Source organism: Lissotriton vulgaris, chromosome 5 (assembly GCF_964263255.1).
Source record: "Lissotriton vulgaris chromosome 5, aLisVul1.2, whole genome shotgun sequence".
NCBI lineage: Eukaryota > Metazoa > Chordata > Amphibia > Caudata > Salamandridae > Lissotriton > Lissotriton vulgaris.
The window spans coordinates 1143747981-1143775798 of NC_141693.1; the positions used below are offsets into that span (position 1 = coordinate 1143747981).

At 42.8% G+C, this 27818-nt stretch overlaps 1 protein-coding gene across 1 annotated transcript in view; it reads left to right on the top strand.

Annotated features, from left to right (window-relative positions):
* The window catches only part of ATRNL1 (attractin like 1), a 1808663-nt gene that overhangs the window by 1204509 nt on the left and 576336 nt on the right, over nucleotides 1–27818 (top strand). The window lies entirely within an intron of this gene.

Below are 27818 nucleotides of genomic sequence, written 5' to 3' on the forward strand. Positions count from 1 at the left end.
AACACACATGTTGTGCTTTTCTTATTTGTGCACTCTTTGTGATAGGGTGTTGATTTCGACCTACACAGGAGGTGATTCTCCTCGGGCATCAGTTGTTCTACTATGGCTCATCAGATTTTTACACCTGAAAGTTGGCCTTCTTTACCTTAGTCCTCCTTAGCTAGCCAGCACTAGCAAGACTCTACATGTGTTGACAAATGATACCTTTGCAGTGCTCTAGTGGAAGAAGTGGAAGGGAGCTGTTGTTTTGTTATAATGATTTTCGCATAGCACTCTCGTTGACCTGTGCTGTCTTTGCCCTGGGTTGAAAATGGGCAACGTTTGTGACTACATTTACCACTGGAACAGCTAGTATATTATGGCTTTTCACAGTGCAAGATGGTCGGTCATTTCACTAATGTTTTTGTTAGATAGTTCCACAGAATCTGCCTCCTATCGCACATTTCTGAAACTTCAGCAACTTCACAGGTGAGGAGCGCAGGAGAGGATAGTGGGTATCATGATGAAAGACCTCTGTAAACTCGTAACTGGCCTCAGGCTTTCCATTGTTGGCAGATGTCCCAACCCAGAAGGACAACTGAATGTACACATTTTTCCCGAGTGGGCCAGCAAATTCTTCACCTACTTCCTGACGCCTGGTGGTTCGAAGTGAGATGGATATAAAGAAGTAGAAGGAGCGCCGCCCCACTGCTTTTTACAGTGTAAAAAAAGGAAAAATAAAATGACAATACCCAGAGGTTATCATTTTAGTTTTTCCCCTTGCGGCATATGTGTGGGGCGGTGCTTCTCTCAGAGCATGGGGAGGAGTGGTTTGCACATCCTATGCGAGCATGAGAGCTCTCTCAGGCCGCCCAAAACAGTCACACACGCTTTTGTGTTCTTCATGCAGACTGCATTACAGCCTGTGTGGAGAACATGCCCACTGCCCCTGACTGAGCGCCGTGTAACGGCACTCAGACCAATCACAATGCGGCATTGCAGCGTTGTGATTGGCTGCAGAGAGCCTGGGAGCTGTGGTGCTTCCTGCTTCCTTCCTTTTTTTTTTAACTCATACCCCCCACACTTTCTCCGCCCCGTTCCCCCACCCCACTGCTGCATCCAGGTAGCAGTCACCCGTGATGGCCACTACCACCTTTCATAACCCTTGGGAACAGTGGTGCTGTCTAAAGAAACTGAAAGAATCCATACATGCACAAGAAAACTAAACTTAGTCTTCAGAAGTGGGGGATTAGAACCTGTGTGTCGTTGTGTATAATCCAACTAAGCAGCTGCAGTGCACTAAGCTGAACCTGAACCGGTGAAACAAGATTCAACTAGCCACTGCTTATCATAAGGCGAGCTGCAGCGCCTCGTCTTGCCGGCTGTTGCCGAAGAGGACTGACTGGCTTTACCCGATAGTAATATGCTGTGGTCCATCCAGCATGAGACTGCTGCTACAACTAAGGAGTGTCTTTGGCAAGAATAACTTAAATAGAAATATCAAATAGTAGAATCAGGATTTTGTGTTAAATGGTGGATTAAGTTGGGAATTGATCAGTAACTCAATATGTTTTCAGAACATTAGGATATAGGGCACCATAAACACCTTTGGACTCAAACGATCATAGACACTCCCTGTCTTTAATCACGATCATCTCATGTTACCTGGGTTTACATTTTATCCAGTTGGCCTCCGCTGAACACTACACAGAAAACAAGCATTATCTGGTGGTGGCTGACATTATATTTTCATTAAATCTAAGTGAAACCTGCGTTTTTCTCCAGTCATACGTCACAGGGGCCTAATAGTAAGACAGGATAATATAGATTGATGTTACAAACTGTTGAAAACAAAGTGGGCCCCATAGAGAGGAAATGCTACCTTAAATTGAAGAGACTCAACCACTCACAGGTGGTTTTCGGACAGAAAAAAATAGAAAGTCTATCACCAGTCCAGTCGGAGATGACCCAGGAGAACTGCATGGTTGTGAAATGTTCCCTGTAGGCCTAAAACCAATTTTGTCGGTGCTTAATTTGACCCTGTGGTTGCTGGTGGAGGCCACCTGCATTTATTTTCGGGAACCAGCACTTATTTTTCCTCATCAGACATTTTCCGAGAGTCAGATGGGAAAATACACAAAACTGGAGAGAAGGAGGAAGGGAAAGATGGAAAAAACGTCATGCAAGGAGAAAGCAGGAACCTGAAAGAGTGAGATAATGGGGCAGGGAGTGTCTGGCATTGGATTAAAGAAGCCCGAAGAAGATTCCGGACTAGCAGGTTTGGTATAGTTGCGCGGACATTTAATAGCATCACCCATGGGCTTCTGAGCAGGGCTTGCGCACTGGCGCTCATTATTTTATAAATTAAGCACTGCTTTGGGGCACAGCTGTTAGGTGCTGCGTGCATGTTGTCACCATGTCCACAATGTCCTACTCAAGTTGCTCCAAAGTTTGTATGGTTTGACATCTGTTGGTTATTTCTGGTTTCCACCCACTGAAGGACTTTGTTCAAATATGGCTAATATGAACAAGATCCCCATGATGAAGTGATGCTTTCTTTGAACGTGAGGTTGGTCTTTGCTATGTAAACAGCCGGATTCTGCCGAGCAAATGGGAGGAGTCACCTATTTCAGGAGAAAAGGGAGAGATAATGTACTATTGTAACTTAGGAATCCGCTGGTTAAAGTAAATACACACATTACTGCTTCCAGTGTGTAAAATACGATTTCATCAAGGGCGGAAGCTGAGCTACTTACTTTGAAATATTCTCATTTATAGATGCAAGACCAACTTCGCCAAAAGGCTTAACAGTGGTAAGAGAAGCAGCAGTATGGTTTGTCTGAAATCCCAGATGACACACTTATCATGTTTGCATTATTGACAATAAAATATATTAATTAATTCATGGCTGTGTGCTAAATAGGGGACAGACAAAATGAATAGTTCATAATTAGAAACCTCATAGAAAAACACAAAACAGCTCCTGTAGACAGTTGGGATCTATGGAAGCGTGTCTAAAATATTTCAACTTTCACAATCATGGGGCAGAATGTACAAAGGATTTTTATAGTCGTAAACCCTCTGCTATGATAAAAGCCCTTTTACATATGTGCGAACCACATTTTGTTTAAAAAAATCAAAAATAAAACCTCTCACCAAATAGATACTACATTTCTTTTGGTCTGTAACTTACTTCAAAGGGCACGTTAAATCATCTTTTTTGCGTTTTAGTATTTGTTACCAGCACTTTTGACACTATTGGCCACCTTACTCCTACTGTGGATTGCGTCTGTCTTGGGTATTGAGGGATCGTGGACTCTGTTTCATCCTTGAGTTTGTGGACCTGTTGAGCATGAGAGAAGACTTTTCCTTTAGTTCCTTTTTTATTATATGTAAATTGTAAATGACAGCATTTGTAAAGCACATAGCTACCTCCGACAGAGGTGACCCAGTGCTGGGGGCCGTCGAGAAGATTAAGCAAGCTATTGCCCAGAGTCACATTGTGCTGGGCTAATCTGCCGCCGGAGCTGGAGATCGAACCGTGAACTCTGTGTTCCGGAGTCAGGCACCCTGGCCGCTGCGCCACAACTCTTCCACAATACTGATGCATGTGACGCTGTTCTTAGTCCACTCATATTCTCACTTTACCATTTTAGCCTTAAGGTGTTCTTGGTTTAAGAATGCATTTCCATGTAGGTGGTTCTTGAATATTTTAAATTTTTAACTTTGACTGATCCTCTGCAGTATCTGTCTAAATGGGTCACAGCCTTTGAGAAATGGATGGGGATGCCCTTTATTGATGTTACCATTTCTAAGACGGAGAGCACTTTCTTCCCAGCATGTTCTTCATTTATTACTCGTTTATCTAGTTCCTTCCTACATTTTTAACGACAACTCTTAACATGTCTTTTTCAATTCTTCAGAATTAAATTGACCTAACAGCTCATTGTCTTTACCTCTCTGAAATGTCTACACCAGAGCTTGGTTCCTTCCTGCGTTACTGTTGAACTCTGTTGGTCTTCCTTCAGTTACTTTCCCAATCTGCCCTTCAGTCTTCTGGCCACATTTACTTTAGTCTTTCTTACTCTCAACGTGTTTCATACTACTTTAGCCAAGTTCAATGGTTTACAGTACATTTACATTTTCAGGTTCACTTCCAACGTATATATTTTTTAAGCTTTCACCTCCTTGCCCATTTCTACCTAAATCTCAATATACGACCTTCCTAAGGAATTTGGTTGTATATGTGTATGGTAGTTCCGGCATTAGTGCACTGATTTCATATGTTAAATGTCCTATATGAAAGCTCTGTGAAATTCATCTCCCCAGGAAGTTTGCCTCTGATAGTCTTTAAAAATGTACTCAAGGAAATTGTGGATTTCTTACCAAAGAGTACCCTAAAAGCTTAGCTTACCCTCAGATATCATGATATAATGGAGTGATACTGACTTTCATTTGCTTTTCACTTCATTTTCTGCAGTTTTTTTACGTTTTGTACACCACTTTATTAAAAGATCAGCATGGATAAATATGCACAGAAAAAAGAAAATATTGTACATCATGTAATCTAAAATGTGATCAAATGTGTTATTTGTTTCAAATGGTCTCTGTGCATTGGCACTTTCACTCTTCTTCCAAGTTGAAGTAAAAATCCATAACCGCAAAAGGCCCTCAAAAATATTATGCTCAAAATACCTTCATCTGATCCACAGCATGGATTTTCCTTATAATGATTTCCTGACTGACCCCCACATTAGATGTGGATTCACAAAAGCAGAAGTATGTATATACAGCTTTACTCTGGCATCTGACCTAACCTGAGAAACTCCTTCAGTCTGTTCTGTCAGTCAGACTAAAATAGGCCAAGTATTCCTGCTCTGGGAAGCTCCTACTGAAGAGAACTAGCAAACAGAAGATGTACAAGAATAGATATTTTAAAATAAGAATAGATATTTTAAAACAGTAAGCTACTAAAGTGAATGTCAACCCTTACCTGTTTAGGTCAATGTTGTGCTTCCATATTTGGTTGCATCCCTTAGGGCACACCTTGGGTTCCTTTTATTAAGAAGGACTCCACAAAATGAATTTTCACTTCGTTGTTTTTATTTTCATATATGTGCTTTATTCTGAAATGTCCTTCATTTCATTATATGTTCATTAGATCATCATTATCATAGTCAATATATTCCATTAGCTCCTATGCATTTCGGGCTAGGAAGCCCCAATACCAAAAATAAAATCTAATTTCAATTACAAATACCAGAGGCTGTGCACCAACCACAAAAACCAGCATAACCCTTACCTGTTTCACATGCCAAGTATGGCCGCATTGATTGACAGGAGGAGTCAATCTGTTTCACTATGTTCTGATGGGCCTTCGAGAAACATTAGAACATTTGACCTGATTGAAACCAGAATAGGGCATTATAGCCGTTGCAAGGGAAAGAAAATAATGATGTCATCACCCTGCGCCTCTGTGATCAGTCTCTGGGGGTGACAGTCTACCGGCGCTTTTGCACAAGGAGGTGCCAGATAGCGATTCTATTTCACAAACAGATGGGTGGCCAGTAAACAGAAATATGTATTTCCAGAAGAAAGGTGCCAAAGACTTTGTTCGCCTTGAAGCGTCTCTAAAAAAGAAATATGAACCAGGGAAGCCGTAAAGCCATCCCGACTCCAGTCTTCATGAGGGTGAAATAGACAATAAAAAGATAATTGAAACCGAGAAAAATGGTTTTAAACAAAGCATTGTAAAGTTGTTTCAGTGCCGCTGCTATAAAAAGGTTTCTGATGTACGATCCTTCTTTTTTTTTCCAGCAAAAAAAGAAACATGTTTTCTTCTTTAACTTGCTTTGCTAGCATTGAATCCGCTCTCCTTCAAATGTCCCAATACAATTATTAGGGAGTGTAGTGAGACTTTTCAGAATTACTTTCCAGGCCATTGTAAAGAAAAATTGGGGATAAAGTCAGATGACTGTGAGCTATCTTGCTATTATTAAAGGCTCCTGCCTCTGGTATTTATAACAATGTTTATTTGAGGGAAGAGATTCTGTGTTGTGGAGTCCCACAAAAATATTGTATATATATACATATATATATATCCAAAACCAAGTTTGCCTGGAAGAAAGAGGGGCCCACGAGCAAGGTAAAGATTACAGCTTTTAATTCTTTGTCAGGATGCAGCTTGCGAAATGGATGCAAATACAGCAAATTCAATGAAAAGTCAGCCTGACGCGTTTCGTATTGCTACTTCTTCAGAGGCACTGACTCGAGCTGCAAGGCAGGCATTCTTTAGGCAAAACCACGGCACAAGTACCCGCCCTAGTGGGCGTTGCCGGTCAACGGGCTTCATGGTACCTGTAGTGTGATGTCCTGTCCTCCTTCAGTGAGTGGTCTGCCTTGGAGCACACTGTTGATGAAGAGGTGAGACCACAGTGGGGTATGCAGAGTCACATCACAACTCCGCAGCTGTCCATTATCCCCAACAAACGCTCCTTGCTCCCACATTGGTGGCGTTGTAAGCGTCTCCGTGGGGGGCTGGAACAGCCCCAGGCACACCACTGAAATAGCCAAAACCAAGTTTGCCTGGAAGAAAGAGGGGCCCACGAGCAAGGTAAAGACAACGTCTCCGTGGGGGGCTGGGACAGCCCCAGGGCTGACCTCCGCGGCTCAGGCACGCCGCTGAAATATCCAAAACCAAGTTTGCCTGGAAGAAAGAGGGGCCCACGAGGAAGGTAAAGATTACAGCTTTTAATTCTTTGTCAGGATGCAGCTTGCGAAATGGATGCAAATACAGCAAATTCTATATATAGAACAATGTTCCTGTTTCACCAGTCCGTGGTGAAAATAAACCAGGTCAGGACCTCTTGAAGTGCTAATTCTTTATTCGATCAAAGAAGAGGCAGCAACGATATCATCCATAGAAGTAAGTTTTTATTTCACAAAGATGAAATAAAAAGACATGGTGTCGTCCATGACGCGTTTCACTCCACAAGGGAGCTTGTTCACATAACGCGCCCCTTAGATTAACCTCATTTTATAGTTAGTGCACAGGTGAAACAGATTTAGACATAAAAAAAGTGCAATAGTGAAAATAGAAAAAAAGACTAACTTATTGGCCATATTGCAAGTACAAAGGAAGCAGTTCTTTAACCAGTGTATGTGTCAAACAGCAATGAAAGTGCAAATGATTATTTAAATCATATTACTCAAACAGTATGTACAGAGTTTGTAAATCGTAATGATATAAAAATTTACGACAATTATCGACAAGTGTCATGATCACAAATTTATAAATTTGAGTCCAAAATACCCAGGATGCTGAAAATCAAATAAATGTGAGAAATATTTTTCTTTAAATTCATGAATATATACAATATATATATTTTCTTATAACCTAGGTTAGACCCATATATATTTTTAAGAAGTAAAAGTTGAAAAAAATGAATATATATAGGGACACTACAGAAGACAAAACCTAGAAAAGTTAAAATCTCCAACAGTCTTTCAAAGAACATTTTTATAAGATCTTTTTTGCTTGTCTGTTTGTATAGTTTGTAGGATCTGTGTTTAAGAAACTAGTTTCAAGGACCATGGGGGGTCTTCCTCCAACTTTAATTGAAGATAATGAGATTCTAAATCAAAGCGCCTGCTATTAGAGATGTCAGCGTCCTGAACAAATTCAGGACCTAGAGTAATGGATAATACAGTATCTGTAATAGGATTAGGAAGTGGAAAAAAGATAGTGACATGTATATAATAGATTGTGGGACAATGTAGCGAACCTGAAGGGATATCAACAAAGACAGCACATAATGGACTGTCAGCAGGGTCAAATACTAATCTCAGGTTCGCTCTGCCAGCCAATCAAGTTGGTGTGGTTCACTACTAGAGGTGTGCAAAATTATGTTTCGCATAATACACGTAATATTCCCAAAGGTTATTTGAAATTATTATATTACGCAGAATGCCATTGGTCGTAATCTCACTTCAAAATCGCGCGCAGGAAATATTTTATGTAGAAAGGTCATGTGAAACTTCGACTGGAGACTGCATGCTGAAAATTTATGGGGCGAGGAGAAAACTGGTCTACATCAACAACTAATTATACAAAATTACATATTATGCGAAATGGTACGAACTTTGAACATTTCATTGGGCATTCAATAGAATGTTTAGTGTGGATGCTGTGAGAATGTACCGGTGCATGGAATGTGGGTGTCTGTTGTGCTAGATTAAGCTTCAGACTGGATTACAGCTGGTGGGAGAATGGAGCCCTAACAGGATCCATCAGGCTCTGGTTGTAACCTTAGGGCCTACCATGAAATAAAGAACTTAACTTCCACCCTAAATGTCTCCAGACTCCTGTGTGAAGACACAGCTCTCTAATGACTACATTTTGACAACCCATTGTTAAAAATAACTTGCATGGCGATGCAGCAGGAATCTCTTGACTGGTCCTGACCAAGGCGGAGCCGAGACTAGTGATGGAGAGCGAGCGGCCCTGTGACCAGGGAGATAGTCTGGTTCATCAGCAAGTGGTGTCCGTGTGGCTGCTGGGCAGAAAGAGCAGGAATGGTGTGAACTTGATAACCTGTGCTGCACCAGCTAATAGCTGCCTTTCATCTTTGGTATGAGGGGACACCTGTCAATGAAAGCGGTGTGGCAGTCGCCATGGAGTGTAACAAAGGACTGTCCATTTTGTAACAACGTTGAGTAGTCATTCATGTGTGTGTCACACTCACTGTGAGATATGGACAGGACGGATAAGAGAATTAGTGTTATGACTGCTAGGTGATGCATTGAATATGCTAGTAATATAATGAATGTGTCTCTTTAGCTCTTAGCTCAGTAACCTTACAAGTCAGTGTGTGGTAGGTTGAAATTAGCCATCTGCGTCTTAGTTGGACTGTGTCATATGAAGTTGTGTGTCTTGAATTTGAAGTGGAGTCTGAGTGTCAGATTGGGGAAATGGTGCATAGTTTCCAACTGTGGGCGGTGGATTCTCTTACTTATTGAGTGTATTTGTGTGTGCAAAGACAAGGAAGGGGAGTGCCCTGTCTCAAGGTCTTCACTATGGCGTTACCTGCCACCGAAAAAAAGATGGATAGAATGGTGAATAAATCATACATTCACCCCCAGTCAAGTGATCTTGGTTAAATCCATTGTTCTTTTGATCACCATGCCACCCCAGGTTAGACCCAGTCGTATGCAAATCAGTCTATACCCTGCTCCTCATGGGAACAGTTCAGCCCCAAACTGCCAAGCCAGGTCCTCCCTGGACCAGAAACAAGCATCCTGTGACTCAATTTTGAGTTTTACCTCTCATCAGCCAGGATAGCTTGAATTGTATCTTAATCTCTGACAAACTGAAATACTGCCCAATTATTAATCAGTCAAGCTAAACTTCAGTATGTAGGAAAGGCTACTCCTTTCAATTGCAATGGGATACTCTTCCTGCTGTCCTCTAATTCAGGCTGTTAGGAAGATTATGTCTTTAGAAGGATTAAGGAAGTAGATATTCATTATTTGGCTTTTTAACTACTAAAGTGCCCAGTGCCACCAATTTTCAGAGGCAACATCCTAAAAATGGTGTATAGTATAAACGGCAGGTCATGTGAACGAGGTTCTAAGTCTTCAACGTGGGGGGATCCACCCACTTTGCCTTCATGATTTAAGTTCTGTGCTTAATTGCATCAGTATATAAAAAGTAATGGATGCAGTGCTTGAATTAATCTCAACAAGGGGTGGTGATGGACAGAGTTTCTGAATTAAGCAGAATACTCTCACCCAGTCAAGAGATCCAACACCGTTTTTTAGCTCACTGCACAATCCCAGCTCAGAACCTGGCTATATGCAAATTAGTCTGTTCCTGTCCCAGTGCATGATGGGAACAGGGCAAACCAAACTACCAAGCCAATTCTTACACTGGGAAGGAAACAAGCTTCCGGGGACCGGTTTCTAGCATTTCAGCCGTCGTCGGCCCGGCTTGCTTGAATCCTGATGGTGCAATGAGCAAGGGATTCACATCTGAGTATACCCTTCCACGATTATGGTGGACAAAATATTTAACAACAAGGGGTGGTGATGGACAGAGTTTCTGAATTAGGCAGAATACTCTCACCCAGTCAAGAGATCAGGGCTAGATCCAACACCGTTTTTTAGCTCACTGCACCATCCCAGCTCAGAACCTGGCTATATGCAAATTAGTCTGTTCCTGTCCCAGTGCATGATGGGAACAGGGCAAACCAAACTACCAAGCCAATTCTTACACTGGGAAGGAAACAAGCTTCCGGGGACCGGTTTCTGGCATTTCAGCCGTCGTCGGCCCGGCTTGCTTGAATCCTGATGGTGCAATGAGCAAGGGACTCAAATCTGAGTATACCCTTCCACGCTTATGGTGGACAAAATATTTAACAACAAGGGGTGGTGATGGACAGAGTTTCTGAATTAAGCAGAATACTCTCACCCAGTCAAGAGATCAGGGCTAGATCCAACACCGTTTTTTAGCTCACTGCACCATCCCAGCTCAGAACCTGGCTATATGCAAATTAGTCTGTTCCTGTCCCAGTGCATGATGGGAACATCACCACCCCCTTTTCTGAATCGTTTTTGGCCACTATAGGTGTGGCAGGGTATACTCAGACATGAGTCCCTTGCTCACTGCACCATCAGGATTCAAGCAAGCCGGGCCGATAACGGCTGAAATGCCAGAAACCGGTCCCCGGAAGCTTGTCTCCTTTCTGGTGAAGAATTGGCTTGGTAGTTTAGTCTGCCCTGTTCCCATGATGCACTGGGCCAGGGACAGACTGATTTGCATATAGCCAGGTTCTGAGCTGGGATGGTGCAGTGAGCTAAATAACGTTGATGGATCAAGCCCTGATCTTTGGACTGGGTAAGAGTGGTCTATTAATTCAGACACTCTGTTCATCACCACCCCCTTTTCTGAATCGTTTGAATTAATCTCAGTCACAGGTAATTACTCGGGCTGCGTCCCAATTCATTGTGCTTTTGCATACCATGCTAACTTGGTTTGGACCCAGCCATATGAAAATTGCTCTTGACCCTCCTATGGTAACAGTCCTGCCCGAACTGCAAGGCCAGGCCCTCCCTGAACAGGAATACAAGCAGAACAGGATTGTTTTTGTTTTTATTAGACCTCATTAGCTGAGATAAGCAGGGGTGTATTTTCTTACCCTTGCTTTTGGTACTCTATACAAATGATGTTGAGGCCTCTCTAGGGAATCAAGAGTGTGACACCAATGGTTTGCACCGTAAAACAATTCTTATGTTGCTTTATGCAAACAATGTGGTGTTTGTGTCACACACTGCCAATGGTATAAAAAACTTTATTTGATAGATATGGATGAGCAAGATTAAAATACTAATGACAATGGAGTGGGTGTTTAATGGCCGTTAAAGTTCACTACAGAGAGCTCTAAGGCTATTAGAACATTCAGCCCCTAGAGGGAAGAATATTCTAATTTGTAAAACAAAGGCCTCATAGAGCCCAGGGGGTTGAAATCCCCTCGGGCTCTGTGAGGCCTTTGTTCCCAGCAACAGCTGTGAACAAACATTGGAATGTTGGCGCTCCGGGCTTCTACCGGCCATTTGAAGCCTGGAGCACTCCATTGTTTTCAATGGAGCTCTCAACTTTCCAATGTTCTAATTAGGGTGGCCAACTGGCATTGGTGCAAATTCAGGACGGTGAGTGTAAAAATTCAGGACAAAGGGTCAAAATTCAGGACACAAATTCAGGACAGGAGGTCAAAATTCAGGACAAAACTTCAGGACAATTGGATAAGTTTTACAGACACATCAGAGGTCGCGCAATTGTATATAAGTAAGCCCAGCCATATCTAGACATATTCAGCCATTTGCAAACCTATCCATCATGTATCCTTCCATCTTTCATTTCACTCATCTAGCCTTTCACTCATCCATCCATAATCCACCCATCCGCCCTTTCACCCTATCCATCTGTACACTCATCCATCCACTCTTCTACCCATCCATCCATTCACTCATCCATCCAGCGATTTACCCTTTCACCCATCTAGCCATCCTTTCACTTACTCATCCATCCACCCAGTCACTGATCCTTCCACCCATCCACCCTTTCAGTCATCCATCATCCTCCCTTTCTCTCTCCATTGACTCTTTCACTTAGCAATCCTTCCTTCCATCCATCCACCCACCCTCCTTCCATCCATCCATCCATCCATCTACTCATCCGCTCATGAATCCATCCATTGACCCTATCACTCATCCATCCTTTCTCTCATCCATGTATCCTTTCACTCCTTCACTGGTCTATTCATCATTTTGTCCATCTACCTTCCCTTTCACTCACTCATCCATCCTTACATCCACCCTTTCACTCATCCGTCCATCCATTCGCCCTTGCACTTATCAATTCATCAATCCATCCATCATTTCACTCATCCATCCACCCACTCACTCATTATCCACCTTTTCACTCATCCATCCACCCTTTTACCCATCCAGCTACCCTTCCACCCATACATCCAGCTATTTCCGTTTTTTCTTCCATCCTTCCACTCACTTATCAATCCATCCATCCCCTCCCATTATCCATCTATTCAATCTTTCATTCATCCATTCACCCTTTCACTTATTCATCCAGCCATCCCTTCACTTACTCACTTGCTCACCTTTTCATATTTATTTTGAGCTGAGCCTTTTCGGGAAGAGGCCCATCAAGAACTTCACCCTTGCTGCAGGCGGGGCGGGGGGTGGGGACAGGAGCCACCACATGGGGGGACAAGAGTCATCACTGGAGGGGGAACAGGATCCACCAGGGTGGACACAGGGGTGGGTATGCAGTATTCTAGTATCATCTTGGTCTCTTCCAGGGTGGGGGAGGGCTCCTCACCCCCTCCTGGACAAGACAACGAGAAGACAGGCTCTGTTTCCAAAATGTTAGTTTTTGCCCCCTCCCCCCACACTGATGTACAGTACTGAAAGGAGATACTCCAAGAGAACTGATTTAACTGATTGTCCTCCACACTTTGTTAATCAGTGTGAGTGTGATTGTGCCATTTCTCTATTTTTTTACAATATAGACTGCATGTTTGAAGAATCGAGGTTTGTTTACAATTTAGTGACAGTAATTAAGCTCTGTGAAGTGAACCACGTGCTGCCTCGGTGTAATCAGGGCCTGGATGTTTGGAACCCTGGGCAGAAAGGGAATGTCTCACACCAATTGCAGATACAAGACGCATTCAGTGCTGTTTGCATCTGAACAGATGCCCCTGCTCCTGTAGCTGCCGCCCCTCCCTCTGTCACCTTCAAGCACCTCTTAACAGCTCGTCAAGGGCTGAAGGTGTGAGGGTTGCCATCCCGCTGTGCCTCGCCAATGCTGATGGGTATCTGAGCTTTTGTACTGCCTCCGAGTCTATAACACCCGACCTCAGCATCATCGAAGTCAAGAAGGGAGGTGGGGGCCAGTTGTGCCTGTTGTGCGACCAGTTAAAATTACGGACAAATGGCGTCCGTTAAAGAATCCTTCACGGACAGACGGCCGAAATTACGGACTGTCCGTGAAATTTACGGACGGTTGGTCACCCTAGTTCTAATTAGGAATTGTGTTTCAAAGATTATCATATTTGTCCAGTTCAATCAGGCCCGGACTGGCCGTTGCGGGCACCCGGGCACCGGGCAATCCCCCGGTGCGCCGCAAGGGTGGGGGCCGGTTTTTGTTACAGGGCTGTTTTTGCAGCATCGGCCCGACAAAGGGCTCGGTCACACCCCCAGGAGCCTGGCCGAGCACTTTGCCAGGGCCAGTTTTGGTTCTCAGTCCGGCCCTGAGTTCAATACATTCCAGAAGGCTTTTTTTATTCAATCTTTAGATTTGGAAAGATTAGACTTATTCTTGTCACTTCAGTGTGTCACGAAGGTGGATAAAGACAGTATGTCTTCCAACTGGCTAGTCACCTTACACAAGATTATAATTAATGAAGTACTACCTTAGTCACCTGTCATGTCCTTTGTACTGTTGAAAAGGACAGAAGGTATGGAGACATATCTTTGGTATAAAATATCTATGAACATTGGTTATTGACCATATTTAGAAAGGACTTTATGCCAGACACGTGAACGTCCCCGAAGGCTTGAGCTTAAACTGAATTTCTTGATCTTTGTCCTTATATTCATATCTGTATGCAAGCTTGAATGTGTTTTAATTTTTGTAGCTATTTAAAAAATGGTGTAAATTGTTTATTATACCTTTATTGAGAAATGTTGGACTAAGAACCTGTAGACCTGCGTTTATGGGTTGGTGTCTACATTGTTATCACAACCAGGGCTTATTTGGCACGTAAAATGGATTGTGGTTGTTTATTATACATTTTCCTTTTTTTCCATATGTAGTTCACTGTCTTTTAAATGTTTGTTGGATTTATTGCTTTCATGGTTAAAATCAATTTCACCAAAATAAACAGAACTGAATTGACTCTAAAGTGGTAAATACTGAAGCGAAATAGAGGAAAGTGGTGTATGATGGAAACAGAGGACGAGAAGCTGCATATTTCAACAGAAAGTACTGTCAGGGCAAGCAGTCACAATCTGAATAAGAATAGGTTTTATCTTTCGCGGAATTCAGATTTATAGAATTAGTTTTACATAAGCTACAAAATCTCTGAAACATCCACGCAAATAATAAAAAATGATAGAAATCCAAATAGAAGATCAATCACCTAATCCACTAAAATCTTCCCATCATTCCATTATGGCGACATCTTGATAGCTCATTTCCCCTGTTGCTCTCTGACAAAAAATAACACAATATTTCAGAATCAGAGGGTGCCTTTAACGTCTTCTATGTGATAAAAAAAATATGGGCAGTTGAGAAGATGTACCATCGAATATTTACTGTGCTTTACACACAACAGTTTGACTTTCAGCTAGTGCTGTATCACATAAACTGCAATAGAAGTACTAAGTTAAGATACGATGTATGGGCCATATGTATCAAGGTACCAATTAGCGATTCTGTAATAGCGATTTTTAAGAAATCGCTATTTCAGATTTGCTAATTGGTATGTATCAAGAAAATCACAATTTTTTTGCGATTTCTTGATATTCCTTAATTGCGAATTCGCAAATTGCGAATTCGCAATTAAGGAATACTTTCCCATTCATTTCTATGGGCCTGCTGGCCCATAGGAAGGAATGGGAATTTATTCTCCATTTGCGATTCGCAATTTGCTAATTGTAAATTGAGAATAATTTCAAGGATGCAGGGGTGTCAAAGGACACCCTGTTGCACCCCTGAAATAAGTATGGGTGCACATGTGGTGCACATACATGCCCTAAGGGCATGTATGTGCGTCATATGGCACTTAGAAAAATGCAAAAATGGGCATTTTTAAAGGAATTCGCACATTACAACCAACTTGAAGTTGGTCGTAATTTGCGATTCCTCAGGGACAATTAGCAATTTTTTTTAGCTTCATACATTGCATTTAAGGAATCGCAAAATTTGCAATTCCTTAAATGCAATTGCAAAATAAGGAATCGCAAAATTTGCGATTCCTTATTTTGCACCGAATTTTCATTCATACATCCCATTTAGCAAATTTGCATTCGCAAAGTCCGAAATTCTGCTAATTTCGGCCTTTGCGAATGCGAATTTGCTTCATACATATGGCACTAAGTCACAATTGTGGGCTGACTGGTGTCTTCAGAAATGAAGAGCGGGAGCAGCAGTATTTTACCAGCTTAGACCTTGGTAAATCATTGCTTGTCAAAAGGACTTTGAGGGCATGTGTTTTACTTCTGCTTAAAATTAAGCATGGGCGCAAAATCCGTTCCGCTCGCAGATTTTGCGGATTTTCGGCAAATTCGCGATCCGCGAATTCCCGCGAATTTGCCAAAAATCCGCGAGCGGAACGGATCTGGGGGGCAAAAGTTCAAGCTTCAAGCTTATTTTAGAACGGCGCTGGCAAGCTGCCAGCACCATGCTAAAATAGTTACTAAGTTAGCTTCAACAGGAAGCACTAATAGATAAAATGCAGGTGCTCGAGCTCCTGCTTTATTTTATCTATTAGTGCTTCCTGATGAAGCTAATTTAGTAACTATTTTAGAATGGCGCTCGCAGCTTGCTGGCGCCATTCTAAAATAAAACAGGAGTGGGGCAGAGGGCAGAAGGTCACAGAGTGGGGCAGAGGGCAGAAGGGCACAGCAACGAGTGGGGCAGAGGGCAGAAGGGCACATCGAGTGGGGCAAGGGGCAGAATGGCACAAAAACGAGTGGGGCAGAGGGCACAAAAAACCCGCAAACACGCAAAGCGCCCCGCGAACACGCCAAGCACCGCGCAAACACACAAAAATAAAAAAAAATCGCGAATTTTGCGGATCGCGAATTCGCAAATCCGCGGATCGCGAATTCGCAAAATTCGCCCATGCTTACTGAAAATGTAGTAGCATTTGTTGACAAGTCTAAAATAAATAGCAGACCGTAACATACACAAAGACACAATAAAACAGGACAAAACAAAACAAACCAGTCAACACAGGATGCATCACAACAACCAAAGTACCACAGAGCAACATCACATCCTAATAATGTAGTAAAAAACTCAGCAGTACAAAAAAGACCACCACAGCTAAATGCCACACAATGAACATGCACAAACATTCTCATCACACATCACCATCTCCAAAAACCTGCTTTAGTATTAGGTTGATAAAAGGTGTTTGCATCAAGCACTGCCTTAACTTACCACCAACGACATGAAATTGTGCTCGTCAAAAATGATTTGCGGCACATTGTGTCCATTAAACCCCTAACATGCTATCCTCGGTTAACCCTGCTCTCCATTTGAGCAGCTGAGTCCTTAATTTAGAATTTGGTCATTTTTGGAGAGGTTTTATGCCAGAGAAGTTCTTTAGGTAGCCAGGTGACTAGTGTATGACTTCCAATGTATGAAGTATTCTGAATAATGACCATAGCTCAAATGAGTCTTTTAGCTTTCCTCGCTGCAGAAGAATAATATCTAGGTATATGAAGAGTTCCCTTATTAAAGAGATGGTTTTAGCTAATTTTCTCATAACCTAGTTTTCTGTTCCCCTCAATACAGGTGTTAAGAACCAAGCAGACCTTTCCATTTTGTGGAAACCAGCCACCCCCAGCAGATAGTAAATGTTCTTGCTTTGGTCAGGTCTCCTCAGATGATCAATACAGCTGTCTGGATCAACACAAACCATACTGAATGAATGAAACCATCCTGCGCCCTCACTCAAAAAGCCCAGGCAAAGGCAGCATGTAGGAGTCGTTCTGAGAATGCACGCGAAAAGCTCGATACCAGGAAGGATCACTTTGTCGATTGTGGGGGTCACTATTATAGTCTGATTTGGAAAATGACGATGTGAAGAGGAATGCAGAAGTGCAGAGGGAAGGAGGCCGAATGCGCTATTGACGGTTTTATATGAAAACAGAGCTGGGGAAGATAGTTATGCAGTGTGGAGAGGAAACACTCGAGGTGAATGGCCAGAGTGAGAGGGAGAGAGACACATTCAAAGAATATTGAGGAGCTGCAGAGGCAATGCGGGGAATATAAGCGGCTCCAATAGGTGAGAATTGGGAACTGTGCTCTATCTTGTGTTCTAAAAATCAGGTTCAGCAAGTTAAAACGATTTTCAGATTGACAATCAAAAAAGACATACAATTCATATATGTCCTCTACCTTAGACTATCTGGATTGGCTAGGTGGTAATTGCAAAAACGTAATAAAAGTCTACTTTTATACAGCACACATCACAAACTGAAATATCCGTCGGTGGTGTTATTCCTCAACTCACTGGTACTCATGTCATTGACCTTTGGAAGGAGAAATGGAGGATTCAGCCCCATGGCATTTCGACTTACAGCTTCCATATTAAACATATTTTTTGTGCTGTGTTTGTTAGCTCACTGAGCTGCGTTTGCCATTCCTTGTCCTAAGGCATATTGAAACAAGCTCCAAGGCCCTCTTATTTCCTTAAATGATCTGGAACTTGAATATAGGGCGTGGTAGGTCTTTGTCTGAGAGGATTACATGTCAGGCTCTGCTGCATATGCATTTGACTTGTCCCCAGCTCTACAGGCCCCAGAGCTGGGGACGAGTCGTTTCCTAGAGCCTCAGACACCTGCCACAATGGTGGAAGAGAGAACAAAGGAACCATATATTAAAGCATGTCATCGCCTCTGTCATTCCGCGCAGGTGGGAGTCACACTTTTCATTACCCCTCACACTTCCGTACCAGTGATGGTTTCCATCGACCAGGAAGCCCTGGAAAGGGAGGGGAGCCTCTTTAAAGGATAAATGGGGGAAAATGGAGGGCTGGGCTAATAACGGATAACGACTGCCTATCAGAAGGTCACGCGATTGATGGATGGGGGTCCCTTTTTTATTGAAACGAGTCATAGATGTTGAAAGTAAACCATTACATAAATTCTAGTAATGTGTCCTTGGAAATGAGAGCTGTACCTGGCAGTGTGCCAAGTGATGGGCTGATAAATCATCCGGCTTTAAAATGGCTGCTGCATTTGGAGCACGCCCTGACCAGGCCTTGTTTAGCTCTTACATTTAGGTAGATGGGATCAGCACTGTGGTGCATGTCAGGACTGTGTTGGTACTGCTGTGGCAAGACTTGTGTTCACCTCTGCTGGTTGTCAGGATAACATTTACTGGCTGTAACAGCAAAAAAGCCTTTGTTAAAAATGATGTTGCTTTTCTGTCTTATCAAGCTGTTAGCTCCCCTCACGAAAATGCTAAGATTGACTTATCCAATCAGAAATTAAAATGTAGAGTGCGAGCATTAACACTTTTCGTTCAACTGCTGTCTGGATGTCCATAAGGCGAGGTTTCCTTAACTGTGCTGCCAGCAGCATACAGCATGGAGAGCCATATTGTAACTGGGAGCAGCTTATATGGCACTTTTACTGAGAGGAGGGGCACATGAAAATGCATGTTTACCCCGGCTCAAATAATCGTCACTCTGGTTCTGCAGCATTTTAAAGCATAATAAGCGGAAAGATGCCCTCTCTGTGGTGTTAAATGATACTCATCACAAGGCACTCCCTGATGTCTTGAAACTCTCAGTTGGCATCAGTGGGAAAGTTCAAACTTCCCCCCTAAACACACTCATCAGGTGAAACTGGGTCCTTTTCTCATCATATCCGCTGCAGTCACCTGTGGCGTCCCACAAGGCACACTCATGTCACCCATACTGTTCAGATCTACATGATCCTTCTCATCAGACTCCTGTGACCGCGGATATCCTAGGCAGATGATACCCAGCTAAACATAATGCTTAACTGCAGCTCCTATAACTCTTTCAAAGTCTTACATTGTATCTCCACTTCACCAATGGATGCAGAAGAAATGGCTGTGTCAGAATGGTGAGACAACTGAAATTCTGCTAATGGATTCATCTCTCTGACCCATCTTCAGTTTCCCTGGCCTGAATCCCTCGGTATCCAACCCCAGCCAGTGGAAGAAGACCATAACCTGGTTGTGTTGTTAGATGACATTCACCCGTTCATTCCTCATACAAACCCTGTTACAAATGCTGCTTTCTACCATTTGCAGATAGTTTGCAGTGTCCTTCCTCTGCTCCACCTCACCGAATATGCCAATATAACTGTTGCAATAGCCCTACGCTGGCCTCATTTAAGCTTCAACGAATCCATTACCACACTGCCTATCTCCTGATGGGCCTGAATCACTATGATCACATCTCACAAGCCCTCCTGTCCCTCCATTGGCTACCAATGAAGGAACTAGTCAACTTCAAATCCACACTTCATCCACAAAGCCAATCACAGGAGTGCTTGTTTAAGCTGGCTCTACCCCTAAATCCCATGCAGAAACCTCGGATTTTCCAACCACAGCTCATTGTGTATTTATTTACATTGATGCAAGAAGTTGTTGACAGGGCTCTTCGAGGGTTAGTAAACACCCACTATACCAGCTTAAGCAGAGTGCTACTGGAAGAGATTACATCGTTTTAAGGCTCTTCTTAACATTTAACTTTGAAACACAGGTTATAGCAAGACATAAGTTAAAACTAATAATAATAAACTATGATAACACAACTGTGGGATGGGGACCAAATGAATACATACAAGCAGTCCAGAACGGTGACAGAGGGAAAGACAAACTATGAAAATGACAAGGAAAAAAACGGTAGAAGCCAATAGAGTGAGACAGCACAAAGGAAAGCAAACAGAATGCAAATAATGAAGGAAGGAAAACGGAAGCATGAAGGAAAGAGGGTACAGATATAGGAAATAAGGAAAAAATGCTTAAAAAATTAAAGGAAGAAAGAAAAAAAATGAAGGGTGGAAAGGAGAAAAGGAGAGAGCAAAGAACTAAAAAAGAAATAATGAAATGTAAGAAAAGGAAAGCAGAAAAATATAATGAAAGAAAAAAGAGGAAATGTGAGACAAAGGATGGGTGACTGACAGAAAGAAGAGACAGAAAGAATTAATGTAAGGAATACAAAAAGAAAAGATTCAAATAAGTTGTCAAGGAATGCCAGGAGCAACATAAAAATAAACTGATAGAAAGAAGGATAGAAAGCTAGAAAAGAGGTCTGATGGAATGAGAGAAGAATAGACATAACGAAAGAAAGATGGAAAGAAAGAATGGAATACTCATAAAAAAAGATGGAGATAAGAAAATAAAGAAGCACAAAAAGAAAGAAGATGGAAAGGATGAATTAGAGAAATAGGTCAATGTAAGTAAAGGAGTCGTTTTTGACCAAATTCATTCAAAATCATGCTATAATAGTAATCATTTTCCATCAAATTCTGCAAATGTTCCCCCTGGGTACAATTCCCATGTCACTTCATAGGAACGGTTGGTATTCCTCACTTTACTCGCGCATTTATTGCTCTGTATGGGTCAAAGTGGCGAGTATTTTATTTTTTGGGCTAATTCCTTGGGACTCTTTACATACATGTAATTGCCCTAGAACTTCTTCCTAATGGATCTAAGACTTGAACCCGCCTTCAGCAGATTCAGAGAATTGCTAAAAACAGACATGTTGTTAACCCCCTTGGCTGCCACCACCTACACCTAGCCTGGACTATTTAGACATCTTAAACTAGTTCCACCACTCATTGGGTCATTTATTGTCATTCCATTCTAGGGCTTTATCATCCACTTTTCCAATGTCGAGTGCTCTGAGGCTATCTCGGTGGTTTGCAGTGTGATATAAAACCTGTAAAGAAAGAAAGAAGGGATGCAGAAGCCGCTTGTCATACATGGAGAGTAGGCCTCTGCCTGCGAGAAGTTGGCTGCTAATGCAAGCAGCTGAGGGAAGTATTGTTCGATGATCTAGAATTTGACTGGTGGCCAACCCAGTCAAAAACATGGCTAGGTATGCAGTGAGTAACTTATTTTTTATTTTGACTAAAAATCCATACATTAATGACACAGTTACAAACTTAAAAACAGCTACACAGGATACCCAATACAGAATCAGAAAAAATATAAACATAATATATGGCTGCCACATAACGAAAGCACCAACCAATGAATAAATTATTCATTATGGTGCACTATACGTATGGAACAAAGCCCTTGCTTGCAGCCAGGCTCCCAATACATATAAAGCAACAATGAGATCCATAAGTACAGTGTCTGTCCTGTACCATGAGGTCATCTCTTGATCCCGTAACGTCTAAATTGAAGGCACAACGTCCTCCTTCGCTGTCTTCCTGTTTTTGAAGAAAAAAGTGGGCAATATTTCCTACCTCTCACCATTCACTAACACAAATCCCTTGATTTCTCCACTGAGCTTCCTGCTTTGTCTTGTAGGTGCATCCCAAAAGTGTGCCAATCTTAATGTGTATAGAACCCCTAATTATGGATCTCCCTGTGGTATTCTGGAGTAACACTTCTAGCATGCTGTACCAATAGTTGTCCCTAATTACCCTAGCGGTGATGACCCTACAAGTGTTTGGATTTTCTCATCAATCACCTCATTCAATCGGCTGCAGGATTTTCCTGACGTGAGCCAGGGCATTTTCTCTTCTTGGAATTCTCCACTCAATCACCTTCGATACATGTCTATGTGGGATGTATCATTTAGTCTAATCCATAACATAACTCGACGCAGTGCAACATGCCAACTATGCAGCTCGCTTCGAGTCAACCCGTAATGCCTCTCACAGAATTCCGGGACTCATTCTGAGAAAAGTCTCAGAATTCAGTTGACTTCTGTTTGAAGATTAGTAGGATTAATTTACTGCCATACTGCTGCACCATAAATAGAGGCTGTTGCCAACCTTCGTCTATAGACCTGTGATGTTGAGCTTGGTGAGTGAGAATGGAGTTAATCCTTCAAAACAGCACCACCATTATCGATCAGGGTACTCACTGCTTGATTCATGTGCTGGGTCCAGGGTAGGCTATTGTCTATACTGATACCCAAATAATCAAAGCTGCGTCCATTCACGAGTTGAGCCGCCTTTAGTGAAAAGGATCCTTTTAAGGGACATTTCGCATTCATAACGATGTATTTGGATTTTACTGATATTAATCATCAGCTTCTCTTCTAAACAATACGATTCAAATCCCCGCAAGAGGCGATTACCTTGTCGGAGATAGTAGAACTGCATCATCTGCATACAAAAGTAAGGGAACTTTATCCTGGCTTCGTTTGTGCATATCAAGATTTAAGCTGCCGAGATGTCTGCCATTTCCCCTGATAAATTAGCCCAAGTGACAAAAGAGTCAGTAGGCAGACTCCTCAGTCTGGACGCAATCCTAGATTCTTTGGTGCTCTTGTCTAGCTGCCCGTATCTGACCTCTGACGATGTGTGTTCATTCCATCACTGCAAAGCTGCACCATCCATTCTGGCACCCCTTGCCGTCTTAACCACATGGCTGCTGCAGGGATTTTTCCCGTGTGCTGGAAAGCTTTGATCACCATTGTTCATGACGAGCTCAGCTCGTCATCAGCACACGACACCCGTGGGTGATGACGAGCTGAGCTCGTCATCAGCATCGAAAGGGTTAAAGAAAGCCAAAGCTGGAAGCGAGCTACAGAGTCGAAAGCTGACTTCAGGCTGTTGAACATCGGGAGAAAGGAACATTTCTGATCCTGTAGTACTTGAAGGGGATCCTGTGTAACATAAACGTGTCCACAGCAGTCCATGTACTTTTCCTGAATCCTGCCTGCATGTCACACAGTACGTTAATTCTGTCTACCCACTCCTGTATAATTATAATAATAATCCATATTTGTAAAGTGCAAACATATCGCCCCTTAAGGTTTCAAGGCACTGGGGACCATTAGGTAGATTGCCCAGAGTCACATGGTGCTAGCTGAGCTGCCGCTGGAGATCGAGCCGTGAGCCCCGCGCTCCGCAGTCAGCCACTCTGGCCGCTGCGCCATACCTCTCCACATTGTATCTGTTTAACAGTACTTACCATTTGGTTTGTGAAATCGCCGCTCGGGGCATAGGAAACCAACACAGCCGAAAACCATGTGAGTTACTAACCAAATGTCATCTTAGCAGGCTTACATTCGGTATGTCCGTGACTGTTTCCTTGTATCATTTTGATCAGTGGTGGGATCTGAATTGCACTAAAAATCATTTCCCCAATAGGGCCTGGAGCTGGGCCCATTCTGCACAAATGGCTTCATTTTTGTTTAGTTTCCAAGATGCACCTGAGCAGAGTTGGACTGGCTTTTCGGGTGCTGTCAGATGGGCCAGCTTGAAAGGGCAAGCGTGTGGATTGTTTCTTTTTTTTTTATCCTGTGACTAGGGAAAAAAAGCTAGCACATCTGGCATTGCCAGATTACCCGAAAGGCCAATTTAATTCAGAAACTGAGACCCTAACAGCCCTGTCTGCATTATAATGACCATCCAAACCACCTTCCTACTCAGTGGGGCATATAAATGGAGCAGCTGCAGCTTAAGTATTTTGGTCTTCCAGAACTCAAAGGCCATCAGTTTAATTTAAGAATATGGCAGGCACACATGCCTCACAAGATCACCCACAATTAAGTACTTTTTCTTGTCTGAAATATGCAGTTAGTTCTCACTGGATAATGCATTTGTAGGTTATTATCCCTCTTAAGGGTTTGAGCGCAGAAATAGCTTAGAAAACTAAGCTAGGCACATTTTAGTTTAAATTACGGAAGATTACGATGTACAGATGGTTGGTACTCTATGTTTAGCGTTGATTGGCACAATTAGATGATTATATGTGTTTTGCCTGAAAACCCAATAAATGATATAATAGTGAAAAAAAGATACTGTGCAGACAGTTTGCAACTGCACTGTCAAGCCGTCCAGTCAAACTCTATTTAAGCAATCGGTATATGAAAGAGCAAGGGACTCTGGTGGGATTGTAGGCTAGGATTGACGTAAAAGAGAAAACTCAAGGAGGAGACCAGTATTTGACTTTAAAACGAAACTACTTAGGTAGTCGGTGGTCATTTGATCCCACATATCTCCGAAGTAAAATGTTTTGCATAAGGGGCCATGCTTTTTTTCACATGACTTTCTGTTTGGACAATTCTTGTCAACGCTTCACAAAAGTTCTCTGAGGGTCATTTGCTTAATCAACGAGGGGTAGAATTAAAGGGCAGATACCGGCAGTCCTTCAAGGCCTAGTGCCAGGTTGACAAACATTGGAAGTTGAGCTATGCACAATGCCAGGAAAGGTAGCATGCCCATACAGGACCTGCTACTCCAACTCTTCACCTTGGAGATGAAACTTGCAAACAATCTTAACCAACAGGGGATCTTTAAACTGAAATCGGCCCTTTCTTGAATTATGTAATTGATGTCACGTCAATAAGCGTTTCATGCCTTTGCTTCTATTTGCCTGATATTAATCCCTCTATTGGGGGAGGGATGCAACACAACTGGGGTAAGGGGCATACTAGATAGTACATACAAGGAAATAAGTCCACTATGAACGCGAAAGTTGAGGAACATCTCACGCTTTTACCAAAAGGTGTGTTTAGCTTGGCAGTTCCCTCTGACACGTGCCTGCATCAACCACTGTACTGTTGGGAGGTTGTTAAAAAATGGTGACAAGGTCAGCCTGATGAAGTCATAACTGACTTGCTAATATTGAAAATGGGTGTGAATGTGTCAAACACTGCATACTTTAGTCTCCCAGTGCAACACAAGGTCATGATGATAAGAAAGAAGTGCATAACTGGTCCTTATCCTTTCTGGTATCCTGCTGGAACTTTTAGGAGGTCAGCAAGGTTGGAGAGCAGCATCTCATTCATGGTCAATGTGGCTTCATTATTGACTTTGTGTTTTTTAGCAAACATCTGCTGCATTAAGGTTAGTACTGGTTGGGAATCAGCAGCCAACCACACAAACATTGACAGTACAGAAGACTGATTGGGATCCAAGTCTCTCTAAGACCAATAAACATTTATTGTTTTATTAATTCATTGAAATATTGGTACTGTGCCTACACGGAAGTGTCTTCTGGGAGTATGAACTCATAACCATCAACTGAACAACATTAGCCAGCAAATGGTTACTGTCTGAGGTTACAGGAATTCTTTGCAGGCTTTACTAAGTCAGAGATGGTTGGCTATGAGGTGGACCGAATGTTTTGTGATCGCCATGAGATGTGTGTCCTATAAGCTCTCCTAATAAATCAACTTTGAACGTTAGAGTTGAGGTAAGGAGCTGGACTTTTAAATGCATGAAGACCTCCTACTGGCCTAATTGTAATTGTAATTGCATCCCCTCTGTTAAAACCAGCAAACTCTGGAAGAAGCTTTTAGAGGCACAAATCAGATATGAACAAATGCTTTGCTGAGGAGGATCCACGCTGCTCTTCACTGAAACCAAATGGCGGCTGATACAAACCCATTTATTGGAAAGTAGGTGTCTTCAAATACACCCATCTTGAATATATTCCCAACTTACTTACTGGGGATTTAGAAACATTTCTGGGAGCACTCATTGAAGTCTATGGAGTCATAAATGTGCATGCCTGCTCTGCCAAAACCTACTCTCTCTGACTATCTGCTGTGTTTACAGTACGTAGGGGGGAGTTTATTGGGTTAGTGTTTTTAACAGAAAACGTTTTTAAACAACGTTATTCTCTCTTTTCCCTGTGGAGAAAACCCTTTCCCTAATCACTCTAGAAATATGGGGACGTTTTGCTCATGTTTCTGCCCTGGAAATAATTTGGTCTTATTTGCAAACACAAGTTTTTTTATTTGTCGAAAAACTCTTTGTGAATGCTTGTAAATATATCAGTTTGCGTATGTTCAGTGCATTTTGCATCCCGCCAACCAGTGCTCAGTGTGAGCCAGTAGTTGCAGGTGAGGCCCACCAACACTCCTTTTTGGGCACAGACTCGTATTTTCCCTCATCAGACTTTGACCGAGAGTAGGAGAGAGAAAATCACACACGAAGGTAGTAGAAGGAAGAGTAAGATGGCAATAATGTGACTAAGGGAGAGAGCAGGATCCTACAGAAGTGAGATAAAGGGACAGGGAGTGTCTGGTGGTGGATTAAAGAAGCTTGAGGTGAATTCATGAGTATGCAGCCCTGGTATTTGGCACACTGATATTCAATAGTGCTGGCTGAGTGATTCTGAACAAAGTTATTGCTTTACAATTTAAGCACTGCCCATTTGCCACACCCAACTGTGGAAAATTGCACTAGTGAATATACCACAAGAGGAAGTAGTAGTTATTAAAACCTCCCCAAATAGGATTAAGAGGAGTGCTTGAATCTACCTCAGATCTCAACTGTCTGTTAGAAAACACTTATAGATGATTATACAAAAGAAATACATTACAAAGCCAGGGCAATTGACTTTAAAAGGAAAGGTTTCAATTTATGAGGCACAGAAGTGATTTGTATGGTGTAATTGCTGCGACGAATTGTTCACACATTTAGAAACCTTGCAAAATGCAAGTGGAAATGGGTAATAACTAAGGAGTGATTTGCACCGACATGCACAAAATCTTTGCAACAACTTTTTGCAATTGCAAAACATGGATGGCTAGCGCTTGTTGAGGGCAAGCAGTGACCACTCGCAAACTTACACTTGTGCAGGCTGGAGACGTCAGGATTATCAGGGTTGGTCCTGCAGACCAGTACTTGCTCTCCCAAGGTCAAAAAGTGTGCAGCTGTTTGTCGCATTGGGCAGTGCTGGCCAGCATTGCTCGCGGGTGGGGGGAGGGGCGGGGGCATGGGGAGTCGCACAGTGAGGTCACGTGGGGGGGTTAATATAATAATTTAAAAAATATATATAAACTTACCTTTCCAACGGCCGGGTCCTGCCTCTTCTCTGCTCCTGCTCTCCTGCCTCCAGCAGGAACAGGAAGGAGAAGCGGGCAGCCAGGCTCCCTCCATTAAAGCCAATCACAACACTGCAAGCAGCATTGTGATTGGTCGGGACACCACCCAGCCAGGGGCTTATGGGGAGGCCATGTTCTCCATGCAGGCTGCATTGCAGCCTACATATAGCTGGGCAGAGTACGCATGGCTGGTTTGGACGGCCCCATGGGGCCAACTAAACAGTCTTTGCGCACTCTGGAGTGGGCAGTCACACCTCTCCTCCCTGGCCCTTGTCCTGCTCGCAGAGCAGCCCCACCCACCCGCCCGCAACCAGACATCAAATGATAATCGCTGAAAGTTATTATCATTTTATGTGTTTGCTTATGCACTGTGAGAAAGCAGTGGGGCGACGCTCCTCCGCCCTAGTGGAGGAGCTGCCCCTGGCAATGGGATCCCTGTTCCTTTAGTGGGCAAGGGTCACCAAAAACGTGAATACTGGCACTGAGGTCTGCTGTCTCTTACAGGCCACCATCCAATCAGCAATA